This window comes from Neomonachus schauinslandi, chromosome 10 (assembly GCF_002201575.2).
Source record: "Neomonachus schauinslandi chromosome 10, ASM220157v2, whole genome shotgun sequence".
NCBI classification, from domain to species: domain Eukaryota; kingdom Metazoa; phylum Chordata; class Mammalia; order Carnivora; family Phocidae; genus Neomonachus; species Neomonachus schauinslandi.
Genome location: NC_058412.1, coordinates 121163716 through 121185979, shown reverse-complemented (window position 1 = coordinate 121185979; position 22264 = coordinate 121163716). Strand labels below are relative to the sequence as shown.

The 22264-nt window shown below is 43.3% G+C and overlaps 1 protein-coding gene and 1 pseudogene across 1 annotated transcript in view; one reads left to right on the top strand and one right to left on the bottom strand.

Moving 5' to 3' along the window:
* PTPRT (protein tyrosine phosphatase receptor type T) overlaps positions 1 to 22264 on the top strand; it is an 831114-nt gene that overhangs the window by 163596 nt on the left and 645254 nt on the right. The window lies entirely within an intron of this gene.
* On the bottom strand, positions 18812 to 19563 carry LOC110579606 (annotated as a pseudogene).

Sequence of the window (22264 nt, the reverse complement as noted above, 5' to 3'; positions counted from 1 at the left end):
TGTGATACACCAGGTGTCCATAAACATATGGGCCATTTCTGGATTCAACGTTCTTTTCTTTTTTTTTTTTTTTCTCTCTCTCTTTTTTTTTATTCTTATGTTAATCCCCATACATTACATCATTAGTTTTAGATGTAGTGTTCCATGATTCATTGTTTGTGCATAACACCCAGTGCTCCATGCAGAATGTGCCCTCCTCAATACCCACCACCAGGCTAACCCATCCTCCCACCCCCCTCCCCTCTAGAACCCTCAGTTTGTTTTTCAGAGTCCATCGTCTCTCATGGTTCGTCTACCCCTCCGATTTCCCCCGCTTCATTCTTCCCCTCCTGCTACCTACTTCTTCTTCTTTTTTTTTTTCTTAACATATATTGCATTATTTGTTTCAGAGGTACAGATCTGAGATTCAACAGTCTTGCACAATTCACAGCGCTTACCAGAGCACATACCCTCCCCAGTGTCTATCACCCAGTCACCCCATCCTTCCCACCCCACCCCCCACTCCAGCAACCCTCAGTTGGTTTCCTGAGATTAAGAATTCCTCATATCAGTGAGATCATATGATACATGTCTTTCTCTGTTTGACTTATTTCACTCAACATAATACCCTTCAACGTTCTTTTCTGTTGGTCTCTTCATCTTGTCATTATTTTGATATCTCCTTGTTTAGATTACTGAGCCTTTATCAAGAAGTCTTAAAATCAGTCCTGCAACTCTGCTTTTTATATAAACAACAATGATAACAACAACTAGCAATTATTTATTTGCTCTTGTGTCTGTGAGTTAGCCAGAGGTTGGCTGATCCCACCTGGGTTCATCAATACAGCTCTATTCGAGCTGTGAGTCTCGATAGCTCAGATCTTGCTCTGTTTTCATTCTGGGACTCAGACTGGAGAAATCAGCTCCCTAAGTGGAGGCAATGACAGATGTGCGGGAAGGCAAACCCCACTTCACAGGGACTTAAAAAATAGACTTTATTATTTAGAGGAGTTTTGGGTTCACAGCAGAAATGAAGGGAAGTATAGAGAGTTCCTATAAACCCCTGGTCGATACATGTGTCTTATTTATCAAGATTGTTTTCACTATTCTAGGTTCTTTGCATTCCGTATAAATTTTAGCATAAATATGCCAGTTTTTAAAAAGACTTTTGGGATTCTGACCAAAATATACACTGAGTCTCTAGAGCAATGGGAGAATCTACCACTTGATAAAATTGAATAGTTTAATCTGTGAATATAGAATATCTCTTGATTCATTTTTTTAAAATTTTAAAACATTTTCCAGCAAAATTTTAAAAATGTTTTTATTTTTGGTTGCCTTTTTTTGTGACATTATTTCTTTAAATACTGATTTCAGCCCATTCTCTCAGCTCTGTCCTCTGAGATGCCAAATATACATGTATTAGACCACTGGATATCCCACAGGTTATTGAGTCTCTTTATTTTTCAGTCATTTTTGCTGTGTTGTTCAGATATCTATTTATCTGTTTTCCCATTCAGCTACCATTTGTTCTACAGTATCTGAGCTCTTGCTAAGCCCAGAGTAAACTTTTTGTTACAGATATGGTACTTTTCAGTCATAGAATTCAAAAAATTTTTTTTTTTTTTTTTTTTTTTACTTTCCGTTCCTCTGCTGTGATTCCTGTCTGTCCTCCCATTCTGTCCAAATTTCCTTTAACACCCTCATTGTATTTGTAATAGTTCTTTTAAAATTCTCATCTGTAGATTCTAACATCTGAATTATCTTGAGGTTTGTTACTTGACTGTGTGGGGTTTTTTTCCTTCCTGATTTTTCATATAACAGCTGTGGCTGATATGCTGTAAGTAGTCTGGATTCTGTCAGTTTGCTTTCAAGGGTATTGAATTTTATCCTGTCAGGCCATTAAATTACTGGCACATCCTCCTGAGACTGTCAGGATTGTTTTTTCTTTGTTGGGATGGATCTGTTTTGGTTTTGTCAGTCAACTTAGTGTGAAGTCCTTACTTTCACATGTGATACTCACTACATGACTTGTTCTTTCTAGGGTCTTAACTGAATCTCCACTGTAGCTGGACCACGATTCCAGTGTTTTCTCAACCTTGTTCAACCTCTGGTATTTCTGTTCACCTCTCAGCCCTGTATTAACCAATCTCTTCTACACCTTCCAGAGTTTTGCCTTGCTTATGTGCAGGCCAGCAATCATCCACAGATTGGCAGGGAATCTTCACATGTACTCTGGTACCCTGCCTTACAAATTCCAGCCACTCTGGCAGCTGCCCAAACTCTAGTTCTACCTTATCAATTCAGCAAGACCACCACGCTGTGGTTGGGCTCCACTTCCCTGTACTCTGGGATTTAGAACCACCCCTATCCCCACCAGGACCTTCATTGGTCTATCAGATGTTTCCAGAGGACATTTAGTAGAGTGAGAAACTACATGTCAGGTAACAGATCCAAAGTTCCTTCCAGGATGTAATCTTGCCTTTGCTCTATTCCATGTAATTCTTAGAACTCTAGGATAAGGCTGAGGGGAGGGTGACCTGAGGCATCTCCTATTCCATAGCCCTTGTTGAACCAGTGGAGAAACGGAGGCCCTGAGAGGGTAGAGGGCTCACCTAACAGTCTCATTATAACTCTGGGAATTATAACTCTCTCTAGATCCTAGTTCCACTTACTCCTTTCCATGGCTCCTTTCTCTTACACTTAATGTATTTTTTTTTCAAAATTGAAAAGAAAATGTTAGTCTAACAGTTGCATTTTAGGTATGTGGTGAAATTTCTGAAGAGCAGGGAGTGGTAGGAAGGCAGAGAGTACAATGCATATTAGGGCATATTAGGAAGAGAGAGATTTTGTCCATGAGTAGCGTTTGGGTACTGAGCTCTAGGAAGAAGATACTTGAGGTTTTCAATCTTTAGAATGTGTGCTCAAGAATTTTCTTGTTTCCTATTTAACTGTTGACTGGTGGCAGTGAAAAAAAATTTTTTTAAATGTTATTCCTTACTTTTTTGTAGGGAATATATTTAACTGGTCCAGAAATCAAAAGACACAGAAGAATATACACTGAAAATTTGTTCTTTTACCTCTTATCTCAGTCACACATTTCTCTTCCCTAGAGATTATCAGTGTTACTGTTTCCTTATGTATCTTTCCAGAGGTATTTTATGTGTGGATTAATCAAATTCCTATTCTTCTTCTTACATAAACTGTAGCATATTACGCAAGCTCTTTTGATTCTTACTTTTTCTTCCTCTTAATGTGTCTTGGGTATCTTTCTGTATTAGTGGACATAAAGAGCTTCCTCTTTTTTTTCCTGATAGCTCCAGGGTGTTCTATTATATGGATGTACCATCATTTATTGAACGGGTTGCTGGGGGTGAGCATTTGGATTGCTTCCAGTCTTTTGCTTTCGGACAATACTGCAATGAATAACCCTGTGCAAACGTCATTTCATTATGCAAACATACCTTTAGTGTAGTTTTCTAGGCCTGGGGTTGCTGAACATTTTAAACTTTGGTCGATATTGCCAAATTATTCTCTGTAAGGGTTGTGCTGTTTCACATGCCTATCAGTGATGTGTGTGAGTTGGCATCAGTTTTCATTGTTGTATTTTCAAGCTGGAAATCACCCTGTGTACTACCTTTTCTTTTCCCCCGGTGCTATGGATAGAGATGCAGAGGCTCAGACAACCATGGTCATTCTAATAGTTGTTTGCAGAGATGGGCCTGAATCCTGGTACTGCTCAGCCTGAATGGTCTGCAGGACCCCAGGATGCCCAGATGTGGACTGTTCTTGGAAAAGCATGACATCTCACTGTACATTCTCAGCTCATTATATAAGTATAGGGAACCCGACTCTTAGTACTTAAAGCTCTCAGTAGGGGCCTCTTTTTTGGGTTGCAGTGTGATGTTTGCTTCTCTTAAAATAAGGGTTAATTTATCCACTGGCAAATCCGCTATGGCCTAGAAAAAACTAAGCTGATATCCAGGCTGGGCAGAACACACAATTAGATTATGCAGGATTTGGTGAAAAGGGGCCACCTTGGCACCTGAACGATAGAAGACTCTCCAGGGAGAAGAGAGATGTCATTCAGAGTCTTTAACTGAAATTCCTATCAGTCAAAATGCCTTCGCCTTGCACTCAGTGTCTCCCACATCATCTGTGACTCATTTGTCTAGGTAAAGAGAAGCACTCTACGCTCTCATGTTGAAGTGGGACTCTTGTCAACATTCTGCCTCCACTTGAGTAAAATGTTGGATTATCCAGGCATCAAGGAGTAGAGGAACGTCTGCCCAGGGGATTTGAGTCATGGGCTCTGGAGTCAGGCCCCCTGAACTTGAATCTCAGTCCTGTCATAGGACTTAGTAGGACTTGAGCCAATTATCTCGTCTGTCAGCTTCCTTTTACCCACATATAAAAGGGGGAGGGTAGCATTAACCCTACTCGGTAAGATGTGCTAGGTGTAACAAACAACCCCACATTTCAGAGGCTGCAAACAGCATGGTTTATGTTTTATTCACATTACTTGGCCATTGGAGGTTGATGGGGGCTTTTCTTTACACTTGTCCTCTTCTCTGAGACCCAAGATGATAGAACAGTCACCATCTGGAACCTTGCTGTGACATCTGGAGTGTGACAGAGGAAAAGAGGATGTGGGGAGTTGTGCACTGGCTCTTAAAGTTTCTGTCTGAACCTTGTAAGTGAGGAAAGTATGGAGTGTGCCAACCAGATGTGATTGGCCCGTGACACAGATGTGATTTTAGCCACAAGGACGGATGTCTCTGTTGCTTCCCCTTAGGCAGGGAGGTGGATGATAGCAGGGAGGACTTATATGGAATTTGCAGAGAAAAGAGTCCTTTGTGACTCTTTGATGATGCATTAATCTAACTAAGAAATTACCTCTCTCCAGTGGAATTTTATGAAATCTTGGCTTTTTGATGGCCCTCTCTTTCAAGTAGCTTGAGCTCTTGGGAGGCTGTGCTTGCTGTAAAACCTTATACTGGACTGTTACTCATGGGCTGGAGGCAGGAACAATCTTGTTCTTTTATAATTTTTTAAATTCTTAAAATTATATAAGAAGACTAAAGGCAGCTTTGAATCTCACTCAGTCTTGTCACCCTAGCCCATCCAAAGTCTCTTTGTTTTTGTTTTTTGTTTTTTTAGTCCACATGTATGTGTTTGACAGAGATGTGATCAGATGAGAATTCCATACCATGTTTATTTCACGTATTTTTAGGTTAATGTTAACATTACCCATATTTTGTGTATTCCTTTATGGCCTTTGACTTATTTATATTTAACAATTGTAGACAGTGAGTGTACCTCTCTGTATTGGTTTTCTGTTGCTGCTTAATAAATGACCACAAACTTGGCAGCTTTAGGACAATGAATGACTATCTCAGAGTTCTGCAGGTCAGAAGCCTGGGACTTAGGCTAAAATCAAAATCTTAGCGGGCTGAATTCTTATTTAGGGAAAAATCTGATACCCAACTCATTTCTGCTGTTGATTGAATTTGGTTCCTCGTGGTGGTGGATCACAAGTCTGCATTTCTTTGCTGGCTCTGTGCCAGGGGCCACTCTCAGCTTCTAGAGGTCACCCTCAGCTTCTAGAGGCCACCTGCATTTGTTATCATGTGGCCTCTTCCGTCCTCAAAGCCAATGATGGAGAATCGCCTTTGCACCAAAACCCTCTTGCATTTCAAATCTCCTTCACCGGGAAGAACCTCATCTCTTTTAAGGGCTCATCTCATTAGTTCTTCTCATGATCATCTCCCTTTCTTAGAGTCAGGAGTGCTATGTGACATCACCTGCTCTGAAGTTGAGGTGTTGGTGAGACTGCGCTCTGTCTGAAACCTGTACAAGGATCCCTCATTGCCTGTCTCCAGTTTCTTTCTGCACTGGCGACCTTGGCAGTTCCTCAGGTTGCAGATCTATCGCTCCAGTCGTCCGTCTTCAGATGGTGTTCTCCCTGTCTCATTACGTCTTCACATGGCTGTCTTCTGGTAGGGACAGCAGTCATATTGGATGAGGGCCCACTCTACTCCAGTATGACCACTCATCTTAACTCATTACATCTGCAAGAACCCTATTCCCAATTAGGGCGACATTCTGGGCTACTGGGGGTTAGAACTTCAGAATAGCCTTTTGGAGGGACACAATTCAACCCATAACAGTAACGTTTTTTAATTGTATTTTTAGGCCATTTTAAGATTCTGTATGGTAGATAATCTTGTAATGGCCATTGTTGAGTATGAAATAGTTTCATTCTTCATTGTTTCCTTCTAGTACCATTCTTGGAATGATATCTCTGCATAGAAATTCTTTCCAATAGATAAAGAGGGGACCCAATTTCTTTTTCTTTTTTTTAAAGATTTTTATTTATTTATTTATTTGGGAGAGAAAGTGTGAGAGACAGCATGAGCGAGGAGGAGGACAGAGGGAGAAACAGACTCCCCATTGAGCAGGGAGCCCGATGCGGGACTCGATCCCAGGACCCTGGGATCATGACCTGAGCCAAAGGCAGCCGCTTAACCGACTGAGCCACCCAGGCGCCCAAGGGGACCCAATTTCTTAAGATGACTTTGTGCCAGGTACTGAGTGGATATGTGCCCGTGTGTTTTATTATATCTTTCCCAGACATTAGCAACATTTCGTAAGTGGAGAAACTCTAATGCAGAAAGAAACTTTGCTTAAATGTACGTATTTAGTGTATCTTTCAGTCAGGGCCCAGCAAGAAAAACACAAACTCTAGATATATGAAATAGAAGGAATTTAATGTAGGGAATTGGTTACAGGGTGAGCCAGCTGAGAGATGAACCATGACCCGAAGCTCTTACCATCCCGAGGCTGGAGGGTCACAAGATGGAGACAGTTATTATTGTGTTTGGGGTTCTCGGTTACTGTAAAGAAGCTGGAACTCTGATGGAGACTCCAGCAGGGGCTGGGGGTTGCAACAGGAGCCACTGTCTGAGTTGGAGGGAGGGAGGGAGAGAGAGAGAGAGAGTTACAGGCATGTGTATGCCCTGGAGTACATAAAGATATACATGCTCTGGACTTTCCCTTCTTTCTGCCCTCCAGTCTTCTCTAAGTGCATCTAACTGGTCAAATCAGAAGCCCCCTGACAACAGGAGCTTGGGAAACTTGTTCTTACCCCACACCTCCCACCCAAACTCTCCCCTGTTACGCATAGCAGAGCAAGGTCATGGAATCTATCTGATGATAAATGGCCTAGGATCATCCTAGTTAATGGCAGTAAGAGTAATGATAATAGCATAATCATATTAATAGCTACAATGTACTACAGGTGGATTATGACTGTGTGCCAGCCACTCTAGAAATTCTCAACTTATATTTTCTCATTTCATTCTCGTAATAACTCCATGAGTTAGGTACTGTTAAACTCCTATTTTATATTGGGTAAACCAAGGCTCAGAGAGGTTAAACACTGTGCCCAAAGTCTTACAGTTAATAAGTAGAATCTGGACTCATATCTAGTTCTATCTGACTTCCCAGTCATTGTTCAAATGCTGGTGACATTGAATTAAAATATTTGTATATTTAATACATAAGGCAGGATAGATATGAAGTGAGATTGTGAATATCGGACTTGTTTCCCAGAAGACCCTCTGGCCGTGAACTCATGAACTGACTGGGCCTCCAGTGAACTTGGAGCAACAACCACCTGTCACCAGCCATAGTTTGTACCCTGATTGTGTCCCAGCCTTGAGTCTTCCAAGTGTCTAAGCAGCTTGGAAGAGCGAGTAGACAGGACAGAAGCCAGGGTTGCCATGAGGATTGCATTTAGTGAGGTAAAGTAATGAGGAAGTGCTTTGTGAATCACAGAGCACTCTGCGAATGACAAGTGACACTATTATAACAGACCAAAGCCTTCATTTTCATAGGGGCTTTGATTTGCACATTATCATTTTGGCTCTTATTTTGAATACGATTTGAAATATGGCAGTAATTGAATAGCAAAGACACTTGGTTCAGTGCAGGAAAAAACTGAATAGCCAGTGTACAGACCTTCTCTTCTGTTTCAGTTTCAGCCCCTGCACTGGACACCGCACACCTCTTTCCTTCAAAGAGCTTTGCACCTGGTGAGGGAGGGTCACAGAGGGTAAACATAATTACAGTTCATTGTGACGTGTGCCGTAATCAGTGTATGTGCAGCATGGGGAAGTGATGGAGAGCAGGGAGGATTTATTGACTCTTTCTGGAGCCAGAGAAGTCTGTCTGTTTTTTTTTTTAAATTTAATTTTATTATGTTATGTTAGTCACCATACAATACATCATTAGTTTTTGATGTAGTGATCCACAATTCATTGTTTTTGTATAACACCCAGTGCTCCATGCAGTATATGCCCTCCTTAATACCCATCACCGGGCTAACCAATCCACCCCCCGCCAAAACCCTCAGTTTGTTTCTTGGAGTCCATAGTCTCTCATGGTTCGTCTCCCCCTCCAATGTCCTCCCCCTTCATTTTTCCCTTCCTTCTCCTAATGTCCTCCATGCTGTTCCTTATGTTCCACAAATAAGTGAAACCATATAATAATTGACTTTCTCTGCTTGACTTATTTCACTTAGCATAATTTCCTCCAGTCCCATCCATGTTGATATAAGAGTTGGGTATTCATCCTTTCTAATGGCTGAGTAATATTCCATTGTATATATGGACCACATCTTCTTTATCCATTCATCTGTTGAAGGGCATCTCGGCTCTTTCCACAGTTTGGCTGACAAAGCGCTGATTTCCAAGATCTATAAAGAACTTCTCAAACTCAACACCCAAAAAACAAATAATCAAGTCAAAATATGGGCAGAAGACATGAAGAGACACTTCTCCAAAGAAGACATACAAATGGCTAACAGACACATGAAACAATGTTCATCATCATTAGCCATCAGGGAAATTCAAATCAAAACCACACTGAGATACCACTTTACACCAGTTAGAATGGCAAAAATTGACAAGGCAAGAAACAACAAATGTTGGAGAGGTTGTGGAGAAAGGGGAACCCTCTTACACTGTTGGTGGGAATGCAAGTTGGTACAGCCACTTTGGAAAACAGTGTGGAGGTTCCTCAAAAATTTAAAACTAGAGCTACCCTATGACCCAGCAATTGCACTACTGGGTATTTACCCCCAAGATACAGATGTGAAAAGAAGGGCCATATGCACCCTAATGTTCATAGCAGAGAAGTCTTTCTAAACTAGGTCTCCAGGAGGGCGAAGGGAGGGGCTTTCCAGGTAACAGGCTCTGCACGAGGCAGGTGCAAAGGCCTGCAGCGGTGTTGAGTGTGCTGTGGCAGAAGGTAGGATGGGGCGGTGGAGGTGGATTCAGCCGTAGAGCCTGATCATGGAGAATATTCTGTATTGGGCCAAGGAATTGGAGCTTTTTTTTTTTTTTTTTTTTTTTTTTTGCGGTGTCGGTGCCCTCCATCTGCAGGGTGCTCTGTGATTTACAGCAAACATACTAGTAGTTGACAAGTTGGGTTTGTGACTCGCCGCAGGGAGTGAGCGTGCACACCACGGCGAGCTTTGGGGAGTCTCATTAAGAAGGTGTTAGAAGGACTTAGTATAGAATTTGGGCTTTGGTTGGACGATATGGAGGAGGGTCCGAGGGAGCAGGCATTTGCCATAGACTGAAATCTGTCAGGAAGGGGGGACAGTTCTATGATTGGATATTTGAATAAGTTTAATTTAGATGGAGGTAATGCTAGAGCAGGATGAAAGATGTAATTGGTAGAGATGCAGCAGCCTCACATGAGCCAGGAGAGGGGGATGTGTGTGTTACGGTTTGCACAGTGGCCTTGTTTTTTTGGTCTTCCTTAGAAAAATTTTGAAGTAGTCTTGTTCTGCCTCACTTCTTCATGGTTCCAGTAAGCTGGTCTGGTTTTGGTGTTTTGTGAGATTGGTTAAGCCAACCAGAGAACAAAATGGCCTGGCTAGGTGTGCCAGGCCAGCTTCCAGCAACCTGACATCCTAGGTGATGTAGCAGCCCAGCTCCTGGATGTCAGGGGCTGCTCTTCTCTTTCTTGGAAGGCAGTAGGGAGCCCCAGGGAACAGAGCAATTCAAGGTCTCATCTGCTTTTGCATAGCTCCTTCAGGAAGATGTGGCATGTTGAAGGCCACTCTTCCTCGCATTCACTGTGACTTTGGATGAATTGCCTCCCTGTTTGAGACCAGCTTTTTTCCCTCTGGTGAATGGAAGGGGTGAGGCTAGATGGTCTCTGAGCTGCTTTCCCCGAGAGCTGAGATCTCATGATTCTCTTTCGGAGAAATCAGTGACACCTAGGTTGTAGTGAGAAGAGCAGAGACCGGAGCATCAGCTGGACCATGAGAACACTTGCTGGGCCCACCGCACACAAGATCTCCCTGCACAGCCAAGACCACTTTTAGGCTGGGGTGGGGCAGTGGGTGTGATGGAGATGTGTCATTTGCCTCTCGACTTCCATTCACCCCATTCCTGGAAATAATCTCTCCTCTCCTCTCCTCTCCTCTCCTCTCCCCTTCCCTTCCCATCCATTCCTTGCCCTGCCCTTTCTCTCTCTCTCTTTTTGTTTTTTCTTAATCAATAAGGGAATTTATTGGTTTATGGAAATGAGTAGTCAGAGAACAGGTCTCATAGGCTTCCAGCGTGGGCTGATTAAAGGCTCAAACAATGGTTCCATGCATTCCGGTTTCTTGCTCTCTTCCTCCTCTCCTTATATTTTTGGCTCTGCTTCCATCAGGTTTCCATTCTCTGGCCCCACGTGGTTAGATAAAGGTTGCAGCAGTGCTAATCCTACCTTTCTCTCTTGCCGGGTGAGCAAATGACTTCTGATCACCAGTGGCCAGATCTGGGTCATGTGCCCACTCCTGAACCATCCCTGAACTATGGAGGTGGGAGTGTGGATATGCTGATTGAGTTTAAAGGACACTGAAAGATGCATTCAGCCAGACTGAACCTGGGCCCACTTCCAGAGCTGATGGCAGGTCAAATTGCAAACCATATGGGCTGGCTGTGGGGAAGAGGTCTCCAAGAAAAATTCAGGACGTGCTTAACTGGAAGCATTGTGTATTCCCGTTGAGACGCCACACTAAAACTCGGGGTTGCCCTCCTCTGGGATGCTTAGGGGAAGTATAAATTGTGGTTGGCAGAGCTTTAGATGCTCCAGGATGCCCAGCAAGCCCCAGAGCTGCCACTGTGTTTCTTAGGGCCCTTGACTAAAAACATTGCCTTGCTCTTCCTTGGTCTCCATTCCCTCTGTTGTTTGATGGGGGTGGAACAGTGCACTCCTAGCTCTGTAGGGCTGTGTGTCTTTTTCCTCCTGTTCAAGGGCTGTGTGTTTGTTACAGGACACAGGACAGTCCTCCCAAGGGGGCTGGAAACCCTTCGTTCATGGAGACACCACAGACTGGATCTGTGGAGGGGTCCCTGTGTTATGGGAGCTCTCATCAGGTCAGGAACAGAGAACACACTCAGGGCTCTGCAAACAAAGGAGTTTTTACACCAGCCTCTTGAAGCTTTTCCAGTAAGGTGTGCCTTTGCCTTCCTTGCAACCTTGGACTCTGCTGCTTCTTCACTGTTTGCATTGATCCCTGGGGATGGTAATGGGAATGATACACTGAGAAGATGAACAGCACCTTGTGCATCCAGCAACACAAATACTCTCAAGACAGCTCAAGGAGTAACTGCCGGGACAAGGTCGTGATTATAGAGTCACAAATAGTGGAAGGCAAGGCAACTATGTTGAAAGCTCAGCAGCCCTCCAGAGGAGGGTGGGAGCGTCCTGATGGGGGTGCCATAGGCTGGTGCTGGAGGGGAAAGACTGCAGCAGACCGACTGGGAGATTGGAGTCTCAGCCCCGGTGGCAAGCAGGAGGTGGCTACACAGGAAGTTCCGGGACTGGCGGAAGGTTAGGGTGTGGGGAACCCCAGTGATGTGGGGCTGCACACACACTCCCGTTCCACTTCATAGCTCAGTGACCTTGGGCATCTCTCTGAATCTCCATGTCCGCATCTGTAAAGTAGGGGGAAGAAACTCCAGGGTCTCTGGCCTGGGTCCTCCCCTCCTTCTTGGTGGACCGCACATTCTCTGGTCTTTGCAGGACTCTTCATTCACTCTGCCTCAACCTTTGTGGATACGGCTTCAGAGCCCTGGATTCACCATGGCTGGCCCCGGGAGTGACTGTGGCTCTTGCCATTTTCTTCCCAAACCCCAGATCTTCTTGTTCCTTCTGGGAATTCTGTTCTCCCCATTGTCTTTGTTCACTGAGCCCTGTGAGGGTGAGTAAGTTCAAGAGACTCAACGAAGGATATTCTCTGAGCCTGAACTCTGGACTGAAAGGGGTCCTGCTATTACACACACCCTGACATTTTCTGAGGAACATCATTCAGCATCCCACGGTAGCACCCATCATGACTGACTAATCCAACAGTGTGTGGGTTACGAACGCCTCCTATTAGAGCAACCTGTGCTGCCTCATTCTGATTCCGGTTTGGATAATTTACCTTGCAGCTCCAGGATTTTCTCCGGCATGAGCAGGGATGACTCACATTATTGCCCTACAACCGCATGGAAATGTATCGCCACTCGCTTCCTTCCCAGTGTGATAAATCTGATTATAACTTGTGGATGGCCACTCGTGGCTGTGCAGTGGTTTAAAATGCGCTGAAAGATTCATTCAGCTAAATCGAAGTTGTCAGGTGGATTGCCGGAGGGACTTCTTGTTGCAGACACAAGTTGTGTGACGTCGGCTGTAGCCTTGTGGCGGCTTTCAAATTGCTGCTAGGAAATAAATCCATTAATCGGTATGGACCACCCAGACTCATGCCGCTAGGCTGTGGGCTCCTCCAAGGCACAGTGTATGTCTTGGTCCCTCACCTGCCTTTTAGTGTCTGGCATAATATGCCCTTGATAATTGATTCTTTTTTGTTTTTTCATTTTAACATTACATTTAAAAAAAAATAGAATCGCCAATTGTCACAGCTGGAAATGACCTCAGGGAGCCCCTCTTACAGTCCCTGGGTGAGAGTCCTGAGGCCCAGAGAGGGACAGTGATATCTCCCAGGTTACACAGCAAGACTCGATGAGAGAGCTGGACGTGAACCCTGGCTCCTGACGCCCAGCCCAGGCCTCTGGTTCTCTTTTGTGCTTTTCTTGGTGGCTCTTGTCAATGAAGGATGCTAGGAATTCCATTCGGGCTTTATTCTAGTGTTTTACAGTCTCTTCTGAGTAATAAGGTCGGCTTGTTTAATAAGTTCAGCTTCAAAGTAGGTCAGGGATTTTATTTCTGTGCATGGGCCATTAGCATTCTTAAGTGAGAACACATTTTTTTTTTTTTTTTGACTGAGAAAATATACTCTCTGTAGATGAGATGCTCCACGTCTGCCCATTTCCTCAGCTGTGTCAGATCCTTTTATATTGCAAAGGCTCTGTGAGGGGGCCCTCCAGGCTTCTCAGTGGAGGCTGAGGCCAGATGGGAGGGGACCACGTGAAGTCTGAGCCAGAAGGGCAAGGTGATTTCCGAAGCCTTCTCAAGCTAGTGGTCACATTGAAATGTTTGTTGTTGTGTGTTGTCCGAGTTAATTCTCTGAAAAACCCCAAACACTGGTTTAGAGGGTTGAACACGATGTCAAGAAATCTCTCGAATCTCTTGTGACTCTGGTTTTGCCTTCCCAGATCCCGTCACCCAATGGCCAAGCTGGTGGAAAGGAGTGAGGGTCTAGCTGTTGCTGCTGCTGTCAGGGAGAGGGATCAGGGCGAGCCCAGGTGGGGAGCTGGGGAGGGGGAGAAGGCGACACGACACCTCATCTATTTAGGGCTGCTCCTGAGGGTAATATCAATTTTACATTTTTAGCAGTGACCTGAATTGTTTCATGAGCTCAGTCCTTAGTTGCCTTTAACCTAAATGGGGCTGGTAACACAATAAAAGAAAAATGATTTCTGTTCACAATTCCTGTTTGAGGCCCCGTGTTTGACACAGCGAAGGCTGCGGGAGCATGACTGGCTGTGTCCCTGCCTTGCAGCGACCCTGTTGAAGGGGAGAAAGGCACGGACATAAACAGCCAGTAATGCAGGTGATGGTGGGCTGACTCGGGCTCTGGCAGCGTTTTCCACACATCAGTCTGTTCTGTGCCCCCTTTCACTGCTTAGATTTTGTGCATTACCACTGCACGATTGTAAGTTGTTGCCTTACTCTCTGCAGGGCTCTTTGTAAGTTAGAACTCCTCCAAGCCAGGAGACAGGTGAGGAAGGCCATTAACTCATTCACTCATTCATTCATTCATTCATTCATTCATTCACTGTTACCTCCAATGCCTTGTCCCCAAGATTGGAGACTAGAAACACATGCAAGATTACTAACTAAAGGGCAGGGTGGTTGAGGAATCACCCAGATGCTCTGCATTTTATGATTATTCAGGAAGGTATTTTGGTGAATAAAATGAAAGATGTAGCCCAGTGGTTCTCAAACTTGGCTACACATTGGAAAAACCTGAAGTATTAAAAAAAATGCCAATACCTAAGTCTTACCCCCAAAATTCTGATCTGATGGGTAAAGGTTGCGAGCTGGACATCAGATGCTTTAGAACTTCTCCACATGGTGGGCGCCTGGGTGGCTCAGTTGGTTAAGCGACTGCCTTCGGCTCAGGTCATGATCCTGGAGTCCCGGGATCGAGTTCCGCATCGGGCTCCTTGCTCAGCAGGGAGTCTGCTTCTCCCTCTGACCCTCCCCCCTCTCATGCTCTCTCTAGCTCATTCTCTCTCAAATAAATGAATAAAATCTTTAAAAAAAAAAAAAAAAAAAGAACTTCTCCACATGGTTTTAATACACGGCTGTGTGCAAGCCATGGGTGCAACCACTAAAGATCTTTTTTTAAAGAATAGCGTAGCCTAATCCAAAGGACCTTTAATCAAATGGTACTTGGTGCTGTGTAGGAAATGGGCATGACAGGATCCAGGCTGTTTGACATTTAGGTGTGGGTTCAGCCCAGCCCTCCCAGAGGGCTCCCTGTAACTTCCAGCCCTGAAGAGACTTCCCATTTCTCAGACGGGTTCATTTCATGCTGCTTGTCTGCCAAGGAAGTGGTAACTTGAGCTTTTGAATTGACTGTGAGATACCAAAATGCTCCCACATCAACCTTCTGGGCAGAACATCTATGGTTTGGGGTCAGCCTTGAGTACATCTTAACTATTGGAAAACCTCACTGAGGTTTCCAGTCAGGAACATGTAGTACATTTCCTTTCCCTGAGGGGAATCAAAGGTAGGAGAGGAAATTCATGGTCCCATTTTAAGAGGACATTGAAGGCCTCCAAGCTGTGAAGAGCTCCATAGGAATGATGCCCTTCGAGATCAATTCTTTTTTAAAAAAATGTTAATACCTTGGGAAGATTGCTTCATTAAACCTGTTTGTCCTTTGGTGTATGTGACTTTAATCAGATTGCTTTCCTGATTAAGATCTAGAAGAGGTTTTAGGCAAGGCTTTTTTTCTTAAGCTGTTATTACTTATATGTTTTTCTTCAATGAAAAATGATAGCAATTCCGCTGAGACCATCAATGTGCCCTACTGAATAGGCCGAGGTATATCTTTGTAGCAGGGCAAGCTTTCAAATTCACTTCTCTTTTTATTGTGTATATGACTACCAAGGTGAGTTTTAAACCTTTTCCTTCATTTTATACCACCACATTAAGAAAGAAAGAGGCGGATTTTAAGGCTAGCGTTTCTTAGTAAATGATGCGTATATACTAGAACATTTGAATTCATGTTTCCGTGGTGGAGACCCCTCTGTCCAGTGGTTGTACCTGTGTTACACTGAGTCTCACCTATGCAAACATCCATCCATAGCTTCTCGACAGTCTCTTCACCAGGTATCCTTTTGGAAGTAATTGCAAATTAATGCCTTCATATGTATCACTGTCCTATAATATCTGTAATAAGTATACAAAATGGCCAGATGTTAATTCCCTTGTTTGCTTACCGCTGCAAAATAAAAAGCACTGGGCTTACCAAGTGTTCAAACACATCTTTAAGTGCATTAAAATGTCTCCTTTGAGGGCATTCTTCAGTAAAAGTAGGCTGCCTCCTTTTATTTTTTTATCTCAAATAGATTCAGCCAAGTCCTCCCCAGTCTTCTGCCTGGTTTGTGTGCTGTAATTTCAAAGGTGATTCTGAAACTGATCTTGAAGGAAGCTTTAAGCATCGCGTGTGCACATTTGTTTGTGCCACTTTATATTAACTTGTAGCCAAGACTTTTCCCTTTTTAGTCACAAAAACGTCTGGTAAAATTCCTCCACATTTTAAATTATTTATGGAATATGTGTGCTGTATTAGTCACATATTATCCCAAAATCTGGTGGCTTAAACCAGCGAGGATTTATTGTTTCGAAGGCATGGGTTAGAGATCGTGGTACAGAGTCATGGGGTGATTCTGGCTTGGGCGCTTTCACAACCTGCAGTCATCTAGAGTCTAGTCCGCGGGAAGATCTGCTCCCAAGTTCACACACTCACATGGCTGTTGCAGCCTTCAGAAGATCCTCTTAAAAGAGGACTCCCATGGCTGTTGGCCTCCGAGCCTCATTAGCTATTGGCTGAAGATATCATTTCTTTGGGAATGTGTGGCTCTCCTAAGACAACTAACAACAGGGTAAACAGAGGAGGGGGAGGGAGGAAGAAAGGAAGAGAGAAGAGGCAGGAGGGAGCGGGAGGGAGAGGGGAAGGAGGGAGTGTGGAGGAAGGAGGGGAGGGGGGAAGGGAAGGAGAGAGAGGGAGGGGGAGTTAGGGAGAGAGAGGGACAGGGCAAGGAAGGTGGTAGTCTTTGTAACCTGTCTCAGAAGTAACAACATCATGTTACTTTTGCTATCTTCCTTTTGTTAGAAGTGGAGTTCTAGCCCACTTTTAAGGGGTTAGGGTTACACAGGAACATAGATACCAGAAGAGTGAAGCATTGGGGGCCATTTTAGAGACTGCCTGCCACAGTTGGGGTCTTTAAGCATCACCAGAAGGTGATGGTCATTTGCAGATATGGTTCAGGATTTTCTGGCACAAGAGATACTCAGTTTTAGCTCTTTACAGCTCTACAATAACCAAAGTTGCATATTAAGTATCTAGGTATATCTTACACTTCCCAGATTGACAGCTGCTTAATAATGAAGCACTGATTGAATTTGGGGTAACACTGCCATCTTCTTCCCTGTCAAGTCCAATGAAGGGATTCTGAAGGACAGTGCCGTGTTGGAGACATGCCTCTCAGGTTATAGGTTCTGCATTTTACTGTCTTACATCCTTTTAATGGTTTTGAGCATATGCTTCCTATTTCCCATTTTTAAGCAACTATCCATCATCCTGATTGAAGAACATAATTTTAAAAGTATTATGCCTCTGAAAAATAAATGGAGTGCCACTAAAACTTGCAAAACAAAACAGATATATTTTTTCAGCATTTCTGTGTTACTGAAAAATGCTCTATGGCAGGAAATAGAACCAAATATTGTTATATGTTTGCCAACTGAATGATTGAACACAATTTTGTAAGGAACCTGAACTGATTTGTGAGTACTGATGAATTTGAGTATAGTAAAAAGTAAAAAATGCACACAGGCTTGACACTGAAGGCATGACTTATAACTGGGAAAATGGATAAATTGAACCTTGTCAAAATTAAAACTTTTGCCCTGTGAAAGCTCTTATGAAGAGAATGAAAAGACAGGCTACAGAGTGGGAGCAAATATTCGCAAAGCACATATGTGACAAAGGACTAGTATGTAGACTATATAAAGAGTTCTTAAAACTCAACACTCAACAGCAGAACAACAACAACAAAGCCAACCAACTGAACAAAAACCAACAATTCAATTAGAAAACAGGTAAAACTTCTGAGCAGACATTTCACTGAAGAGGATATACAGATGGCAGATAAACACAAGAAAAGATGTTTAATATCAGTAGTCATTAGGGAAGTGCAGATTTAAAACCACAATGATGTATCACTACATACCAGAATGGGTAAAACAAAATGGTAGCACCAATTCTTAGTGAGGATGTAGGGAACTCGGATCACTCGGTCATTGACAGTGGGAGTATAAGATAGTATAGCCCTCTGGAAAGCAGTTTGGCAGCTCCAGATTCCACAGGACATAGCAGTTACACTCCTGGCCATTTATTCAGAGGAAGGAAAACTTACAGGCACACAAAATCTGTATAATCATGATTGTTCATAGAAGCTTTATTTTGTAGTAGCTAAAAATTGAAACAGCCCAGATATTTTTTACCAGGTGAATGGTTAAATTGTGGTATGTTGTACCATGGAATCCTACTCAGCAAAAAAAAAAAAAGAATGAATTGTGGCTATGTGCAGCAACCTGGTTAACTTCAGGGAATTATGCTGAGTGAAAGAAGCCATTCCCCACAGATCATTGTCATTTTTTAAATGTCCGAATTTTAGAAATGGAGAATGGCTTCGTGGTTCCCAGGGGTTGAGAATAGGGTGGGGGGGGGAGCGAGGATGGAGGTGAGTACAGTTATAAAAGAGCACCATGAGGGCTCTCTTTGATGGTGGAAACGTGCCATATCTTGACTTTATCAGTGTCAACATTCTGGTTGTGATATTGCGTGATAGATTTTTTTTTTTTGGATGAATGACAACTTTATTTTTTATACTTAAAGGCTGATGAAAAACTGTTGCTAATCCTATTAAAATCCAACATCTCAATTGGAAAGGATAACTATATTTACTCATTAAATATCATTTAAGTTTTCTACAGCACAGCTTGGAAGCATCCAGCATGCATATGTAATTTCAGTACAGTGGATTCAAGACCAAGTGTACATATTACAAGCATCTGGGCTAGATTACAAATTGTCATCATCTTTTTCTTCTTCCTTTCTTCTTCTCATTGCATTTCATGATTCATGGGCAGTATTTGATGATGACCACCGTGTTAGTGGTAATAAGCATGTTTTTGGCCCCAATTAATGATGGATTAATCAAAACATTCTGAACTGCGATCTTGCAGGAATTGATGCTTTTATGATTGGGGACTGGGGACATGGGCATCCGTACTATAAACCTTTGCCCTGTGAGGGACATTGGAGTCTACTTCAGTTGACACAGATAAGGTTTGTGGGGTTGGTGTGCCAAGTGTGGGAGTTCTTGGTCTGTTAGTAACTGAGCCAACACTTAACCACAGAGCTGTTATTCTCCCCACAGAAGTAGATGCCGTTTTTTGTACAGATTTGGAGCAGTCAAGCAATATATATCAGGTGTTAACCTAGGGCCTGAATATGGTTCAGTTAATGGCAAAGGAGTTTGATCTCTTTGCCTTGCAATATCTAATAAAAAATCTCGGGGGAGGAGAGGTAAAAGACTGATGAGCACGACACTGGATTGCCAATCACATATCATCTGCATCAACTTTCTTAGCATGACTTGAATAAATTTTTGCATCATCTAGACTTGTGGTCACATATCAGAAGGCAAATGACGACATCTGATTTATAACTCTTGACTCATACTCTGTAATCCTCCTGTCTTTCAGGATTTGTACTATCATCTGTGCATCTTTTGGCATGCTCTTGGGAGAAGCCATCTTGCTGGACTCCATGGTCAGACTTCTCAAGCTAAATCACCCACATTAATGTATTTCAGTCCTGATCTTGATGCAAGTTCTTTGCCTAGCATGGTTTTTCCAACCCCTGGTGTACCTGGGAGTAGGATATTTGGAAGCAACATGGTCCTCACCCTTGCATGATAGTTTTTTTTTTTTTAAAGATTTATTTATTTTAGGGAGGGGGGAGAGAGAGAGTGTGCAAGTGAGTGATGTGGAGGGGCTGAAGGGGAGGGAGAAAGAATCTTAAGCAGACTCTGCACTGAGTGTGGAGCCTGACTTGGGACTCGATCTCATGACCCTGAGATCACAACCTGAGCCTAAATCGAGTCAGATGCTTAAGCGACTGCCTTCGGCTCAGGTCATGATCCTGGAGTCCCGCGTCAGGCTCCCTGCTCGGCAGGGAGTCGGCTTCTCCCTCTGACCCTCCCCCCTCTCGTGTGCTCTCTCTCTCTCATTCTCTCTCTCAAATAAATAAATAAAATCTTAAAAAAAAAAAATTAAAAAAAAATATATAAAAAAAAATAAAAATTAACACTGATGTTTAAAGTGGCAAGCTGAGTTCTCAGCTCAAAACAGTGGGGCCTTTCAGGGCAAGGATGAGCAGCCCCTCTTCTGAGTTAGTGTGCTCTGTTCAAGACTTCTTATACTGCTGGGTTTTCTGATAATATTAGGCTACCAATTCTTGCAACTCCTCTCTACTCAAAATATTCTTCCCTCCAAGCTTTAATGGAAAAAAAAAATCAGATTGCCTGAAAGAAGAGGATTCTTTTTTTTTTTTTTTAAAGATTTTATTTATTTAACAGAGAGAAACACAGCGAGAGAGGGAACACAAGCAGAGGGAGGGGGAGAGGGAGAATCAGGCCTCCCGCCGAGCAGAGAGCCCGATGCGGGGCTCGATCCCAGGACCCTGGGATCATGACCTGAGCTGAAGGCAGACGCTTAACGACTGAGCCACCCAGGCGCCCCAAGAGGATTCTTCTGACTTTCGTGTTGACTCATTCATTCAACAGATACTTATGAGGCATTTATTGTGTGCCAAGGATCAAGGCAGGTGCTGTGAATAAGATAGTGAAAAATATCGAAGTGGTCTCTGCCCTCGTGATGTTTACATTCCAGTGGAGAAGACCAGAGTGAATGGTCATGCAAAACGCAACTGAAGAAGCATGTCTGAGCGCTTTCAGGGAGGTCAGGAGGTAAGGTTTGAGCTGAGCTGTGGAGAGTGAACTAGGTGGAGCAAGGAGAAGGGGAAACAGTGTGGGCAAAGGCCCTGAGGTAGAAAGGATCACAGCACATTAGGAATATTTGAAAACAGACCTGTGTGTCTGGAGCCTGCTCAGCAAGAGGGCCTGTGGAAGGAGATGAGGCTGAAGAGGCCGGTGGGGGCCCTATCCCTCGTGGTGTTTGAGGCCATGTAATGGAATGTAGTTGTTACTTTAGGAAGATCAGGTTAAGAAGGACCGCAGGGTGGAGAATAGATCTGAAGAGGGTAGAAGTAGAAGCAGAGTTAGAAAGGCTTATGCATATTGTGCAAATGGATGATTTAAAGCTCTTTTCTTTTTGTTGATTGAAATCTATCAGCACGGCAAAGTACGTTAGCTTTAATATATGAAAGTATGTTAAACTTGCTTTTGATTTTCATCATAATTTGAGATTCTTTGGGATTTTTTCCCATCTAGTCTATGAATAACAAGAGCATTATTACTTCCTTTCCAATCCTAGTGTCTTTTATGTCTTTTTCGTGCTCCATGGCCGTGGCTCGAGCATCCAGGAAAACTGGGGAGATTAGGGGGAAAACATTCAGTATTTTAACATTGATTGTGATGTGAGACCATGTTTTGGATGCTTGTTATCGGATTAAAGAACTTGCCCTTCTATTCTTAGTTTGTTAAAACTTTTAATGTGGATAGATACCAACTTCCGTCAAATGCTTCCTTGGCGTCTCTTGGGATTGTTGCATGATTTTTATCTTTCAGTCTGTTAATATGAGTCATACTGATTAATTTTCTAATATTAAACTGATCTTGTATTCCTGGAATAAACCCAGTGTGGTCACGATCTGTTACTCATTTTATGTATCCCTGGATTTGGTTTGCTAATATAATGTGTAGGCTTTTTATCTCTGTTTATGAGAAAGATTGGCCTGGAAGTTTCTTTTCTTGTGATTTCCTTGTAAGGTCTTGGCGTGACAGTTATCCTCGGCTTGTCAAATGAGTTTGGAAGTATTTCTTCTGTATTCTGTGAAAGAATTTGTGTAAAGGTGGTATTCCCTTGAAATCTTTTATGCATGTAAAAATTCAAGCTTCTTTTAGAATTTTGTCCCAGGAAGGCGTTCTGTCTAAAAGCTATGTCACTTTTAGATCGCCTCAGAGGTTGCTCTGATTTTCTTTGGGTTAACCCCTGTCTGTGCTTAAGAAGCACATGATGAAGGTGTTAGTAACATCTAGAATAGTGCTTGAAATGGGATGCCCTCTTCTTTCATATTCTTTCCCTGCCACAGAAGTACCGAGGTGCAGTGGCCTATGGTGGGTGCCAGCATGAAGCCACTCATCCTATTCTCAGAGCCCAGTATCCACTTGCTTGAGTCAGAATTATGGCCTCTGCTCAATGAGGCCTCAGTGGCCCATGGCCTATGAGACCTTGCCGTGGTCTGTTTCCCAGAGGGCTGCTATGTAGGCCTGCTAATGCTAGCTTGGTC